The sequence below is a fragment of the Medicago truncatula genome, chromosome 6 (assembly GCF_003473485.1).
Source record: "Medicago truncatula cultivar Jemalong A17 chromosome 6, MtrunA17r5.0-ANR, whole genome shotgun sequence".
In the NCBI taxonomy this organism is placed as follows: Eukaryota; Viridiplantae; Streptophyta; class Magnoliopsida; order Fabales; family Fabaceae; genus Medicago; species Medicago truncatula.
Genome location: NC_053047.1, coordinates 19227067 through 19233066, shown reverse-complemented (window position 1 = coordinate 19233066; position 6000 = coordinate 19227067). Strand labels below are relative to the sequence as shown.

General features: G+C 36.7%; 1 non-coding gene across 1 annotated transcript; it reads right to left on the bottom strand.

Annotated features, from left to right (window-relative positions):
• Positions 1 to 285: 285 nt before the first annotated feature.
• Positions 286 to 392, bottom strand: LOC112416115 (small nucleolar RNA R71). The gene has a single exon (XR_003006430.1). It is a non-coding gene; the product is annotated as a small nucleolar RNA R71 (small nucleolar RNA).
• Between the last annotated feature and the right edge of the window lie 5608 nt (positions 393 to 6000).

The window sequence follows — 6000 nt, the reverse complement described above, 5'->3', positions numbered from 1 at the left end:
TGAGGGTAACAATTTTGAAATTTTGCATGCACTCCTCAACTTAGTGCAGCAAAACCAGTTTTCCGGATCGCCCACTGAGGATCTGAATCTGCATATTTCAACTTTTTTAAGACTCAATAGAACCTTGAAGGAAAACCAAGGGGCCGTAAGGCTGCACCTCTTTCCCTTTTCCTTAAGGGATAGAGCTAGTGCTTGGTTTCATTCATTTGAAGTTGGTTATATCACTTTATGGGACCAAATGAGGCAAGCATTCCTTGCACGATTCTTTCCCCCTTCTAAAACTGTTAATTGAGGGATCAAATCACACGGTTCACTCAGAGAGAGGGGGAATCTCTCTACGATGCGTAGGAGCGTTTCAAATAAATGCTTAAACTTTGTCCCCATCATGGTTTAGAGAAGTGGCTTATTGTCCACACTTTATATAATATCTTATCATATACCACAAAGATGATTGTTGATGCAGCTGCAGGTGGAGCTTTAATGAACAAGAACTATACAGCAACATATGCCTTGATCGAGGACATGGCCCAAAATCATTATAAGTGGACTAATGAGAGAGCTATCAATTCTTTTTCACCATTTAGAAAGATTGAAGATAGGTGTTTGAGGTGTCATAGATAGAGAACAGGAAGATGAATATGATGTGAGCAATGAAATAGAACAAGCATGGACTAGCCATTGGACTTGAACAATAATAAGCCTAGTCACCTAGGATTTGGTTGGATGTGCTATAAGAGAAAGAAAGCCATAGCCAGAGATAATTAGTTACATTTTGAGTTGACAAGTTTTTGAACCTTGTGATTTGTCAATTGATTCAGACCGGTATGTCCATTGAATCTATCGCACTTGTTCTATGTTATTTTGGTTTTTTAATATTTTTAATACGAGGGCTGATAATTTGGCAACTTATTGCATGACAACGTATCCATCTCTCTAACTGTTAATTATTTTTGGTCTTATTTTAAGGTGCATTGATGGAGAAGAGGAAGATGATATGGTTTTGGCGGAACATGATGTGAAGAAAAGTATATGATCTGGACATGGCCCAAAATCATTATAAGTGGACTAATGAGAGAGCTATCAATTCTTTTTCACCATTTAGAAAATGAGGCAGGTATGTATGAAATCTCTTCCCTTGATCATCTAGCTACTAAGGTTGACGTACTCACACTAAAATTTGACAAAATGAATACTAGTGCTGTCAGCCCTGCCCCTGTTTCACCTCCTTGTGAAGTTTGTGGTGTATTTTCCCATATTGAAGTTGATTGCCAACTAGGTAGTTCTATTGAAGATGTTGAACAAACGAATTATGCTCAATACAACCAAAGAATGAGGCAAAATCAAAATTTTTATAAAAACTCCTCAGAATTCCTATGGACAAACAACACCACCTAGTTATGCAAACAAACAGAGAGTCCCTCCGAAATCTAGCTTGGAACTTTTAATGGAAAGTTATGTTATGAATCAATCCAAGCAACTCCAAGAGCTATAGAATGAAACTGAATTTCTCAATGACTCTCTTGCCAAATTTGTAATGCCCTATTTCTATTAAAGCGATAAAACAAGCGAATAAGGCATATATTCAAGAAATAGACGTTACATCATCAAACAAAATTCCAAAACAACATGCATGCATATAAATCTCAACAGTCGCAGCAGATTATATATAAACCATATAATTCAAAAGCATACATGTCATGATGTCAAAAATACATCAACATAAATAGTCACCAAATCCCAATAATGGGTAAATCTCCAACATGAATAAATAATCCAAACAGATAAATCTAGGAAATCTAATAGACGCCTAGATAAGAGCCATCCTAGACTCTACAAATACCGATACCGGATATAGCTCCCAATATCCACCCAAGCATCAATCAACTCACCAGAGCAACTAATCCTGCACAGTGTCTACCCATCCGTACAGACAGGGAGGCGGTCAAAAACCACTGGGGTTAAGCGTTACATCATCATAATCCATATAACAGTTATACATGAATAAAACAATTCCATTCCAAAATAAATGACATGAATAATTCAATTCAAGTTCTACGTAATTGACATGAATATTTAATCTCAACCAATATAAATAATGATAAATCAAATATCACACCCAAATATTCACAACCACAAGTATGTCAATTATTTCACATATAGGACTCATGCAACAATGATATGTCCCTAATCATAACACAGATGCATGTGGTACCGAATCACCTCTAGGTCGTCACCTTCGATGCATCAACACATCGTATATAAGATTTCACACCCGTCTTACATAATCTCCGAAGTAAAAGAGCTCAACCCTTTTACAACTACAAGACTCAACATGACTATCATATCCAACATCTACAATTCATCACACATCTTCATTTAGCCACACGAATTTGGTCACGAAAGATTATAGGCACTTGGCTAAAAGAATCAATTTCCGATAAAAATTCATATCAAATGACAAATGGTCAACATTGATAATTCCCGAATAAATAACTTATCCAAGTTTGAAAACTCACAAAAATAATCTTAATCAATCATGTAGTCAATAACTTAAGCCACTTACAAACTATTGACATGATTAAGAAAATTTAACTAACATTACATGCCTTGTTTAAGTCTATAGGAACTGTAGGCTCAACTTGTAACCGTAGTTAATTCACATAAGTTCGTTTCGACAAAATCCGACAATTCCCAAAAATCCCAAGTTTCAAACCAATTGAAGAATTTCAAATTTGAATGAGCAAAACGTGTTCCAGTAAGTTTAGAGGATCAAACAGATGTTAAACAAGTTGAAAGAATCATTTTACAAAGCTCAGATTGGCCCCCTAAGTGTAACACCCCGTTTTCCCAAAGTAAAAATTTCATATATAAATCAGAGTTTCCAACATAAACGGAATGTCACACTTCTTTTCATAAAATCATAACGGGATAAAATACTATTTATCCTTCAAAATTCAATAACATAATATTTAATACGTCGCAGCGGAATTTCTTCAACATCTAAAACTGTCTTTGGCACAAAGGCCTCATCATAAATATCTCATGAAATCCAACCTAAAAACATAGTCATAAATCTTCAAAAGCAATACGTAAGGAATAGAAAAGCAATAACAAAATTCCCATCCTGTTACGTATCAGAGCACCTAAGACACACGTGAGAGAGTCCACTCACGACCACGGCTAATGTAACGCTCTAATCATTATTTAATTATTTTTGATTATGTGGTGTCATTTATATGGTTTTTGGTGATTTATGTGGTGTATATATATTTATTATATGATTTATTTTATTAAATAATTATAATAAGTGGAGAATATAATTAATTAGAGTTTGGGGGGTTATGTTATAATTAATATAGTTAGTGGGGAGTTATTTGCTAATTAGGGGAGTTACAAGTTGGGAGTTAAGAAAGGAAAAACCAGAGAAACGTTTTACGTGAAAACAGACAAGTTTGGGAGAAAGCCAAGAGCAAGGGAGAGGAACTTAGGAACCGATTTCTGCTGTGTTATTTCTGCAATTCTAAGGTAAGGGTGAGGTTTACCGCAATCTTATAGGTTCTGAATTCTGATTTTGTTCTAACAGCTTTATGTGAGAGAAGTTAGGTTTTTGTTGATTAATGGGTTCTGAGTGTAGGAATCGTTGAATTGGGGTTAGAAATGGGTTCTGAGTGCATAAAACATTTCATTGCATATCTGTAAACTAATTTGGGGAGTGAATTGAGGAAAAATGGGATTTTTGGGAAAAACCTGCATTCTGCCCGTACAGAAGTTCATCGCTCGCCTCGCGAGTGATACAACTCGCCATGGCGAGTAGCCTTGTGAAAATCTGGATTTTTAAAATGTTGTTATAAGCCGTATCTTGGGTAGTTTCATGTGCCTAGAGGATTTTTAAGAGGACTAGAGCAAGTTTTAGGTTTAAAAGATGATTAGGGAGCTTAGAATTGAGGTTTGAGTGAGAAAAATATCATTTTTCCCGAGAGCACCATATTTCTGTTCGCCTCGAGTTCGCCTCGAACTCGCCATGGCGAGTACCTGATTTCCTGAGCTCGCCATAGCGAGCAGATGTGCTCGCGAGGCGAGCTGCCCAGTATTTTGTTGGTTTGATTTCTGTTGTTGTTTGGATGGTTTATATTGTTGAATTAAGCATGACTTGTATGTTGATATATATTTCCCTGGATGTCCTGGTTGGTTGTGATGAATAGATGCTGACTGAATGTATGTTGTATTTAATTAAAATTCACTTAAATGTTGTAAATTGGATGGTGAATCATATATATGTATATGTTAGATTGGTTGGTATGTAGATATACTCAAGGGGATTAGTTGCATAAACATAACAGTGGGAGAGCTTCGGCTCTGGAACGCTCGGTCTTTCAAAGTGGTGGAGTACTAGTTACTCAAAGTGGTGTTAGTGGTGAGGACTTATGTCCTGATGAGAATGCTTTAACCATTCGACAGCGGTGTGGGTCACGGCCCTGATTTTTGGTACCACATGCATGGGTGTTTAGAGGAGTCTTAGTGGAGTGGTGATGGGTTGCATATGTTGTTGAGAGGGTTATAAATTAATATTGTTGATGATAAGTGAAAATGATGATATTTATATAATATTGTTGATGAATTATCTGATAGGGTGTTAGATTCAATTGATGCATTCTTTACCTATATTTTGTTGTGAATCTCACCCCTTCTGCTTGAAAATGTTGCCCTTCCTATGGGTAACTTGCAGGTGATCCTGAGTAGTTGGTGGTGGCTCAAAGTGTCTAGGACTCTGATACGTGGGATGGGATTTATAGTTTAATTTCTACCTATGTATCAATTTTTGGAACAAGTTAATGTAGCCTTTGTTTATTGTTGAACTATTATGTTGAGGCCTAGTGCCAAGATTTATTGTTGGATAATGGAGTTTAATTTTGAAGAATATTCCGCTGCAAATTAATGGAGTTTTATGAAAGATGTTGTTAAATAGTTTTATCCTATTTAAGAAATTTTGTATAGTGGTGTGACATGCCGTTTGGTGTCGAACTCTGATTTTTATAATTATAATTAAATTGATTTTGGGAAACGGGGTGTTACAGTATGTATATATGATAATATCATTATTGATCAAATGCATGATGTTTATATTGAATTATTCATGTTAATTATTATTTTGATTATGATGATGTAATACTTACCCCCAATGGTTTTAACCGCCTACCTGTCTGTATGGATGGGTAGACGTTGTGCAGGAGTAGTGCTTGGTGAGTTTTGTGCTTGATGGATATCGGGAGCTTTCTCCGTTATCGGTGTTTAGTGTTTAGTCGGCTCTGATCTAGGCTTCGTTGTGTCAGTCTAGATTATCTTTTGTTTGCACTTTGTTATGTTTGGAGATTACTTGTATGTTGGGATTTTGAGATGCATCTATGTTGATGTAATTATTGATTCATGACATGTATATTTGGATTACTCTGGTTTATATTCCGCTGCGACTGTTGAGGTTTATATACATGTTTATGGTTTTTGAATTTTGAATGTGGTGTAGCCTCTATTTCTTGAATGAATGCATTATTCGCAAGTTTAATTGCTTTAATAGAAATAGGAGTGTTACAAGTTGGTATCAGAGCTATGGTCAGTCGTGTCTAGACTTATACTTGTTGTATTTCCCTGTTGTGTGCGAATGGTAGCATAGTACCTTCGACATTTGCTTTGTTGTGTTGTTTTCTTAGCAGTGAGTTGGTTGTGTAGTGCTGAGATGGCAGGTGGTATAGACGATGCGGCAATTGCGCAAGCTTTAGCGACTATGGCACAAGTGTTGGCCCAGTCGAATGAGAATGCGGTGGCTAACCGTAGGAATGAAGGTGAGGCCGAAGAGATGAGGCTCGATAGGTTCTTGAGGAACAATCCACCGACTTTCAAAGGGAGGTTCGACCCAGAGGGAGCACATACTTGGGTGCAGGGTATGGAACGGATTTTCCGAGCTATGGTTACGGGAAATGACCAGAAGGCTCAGACTAGCGACTC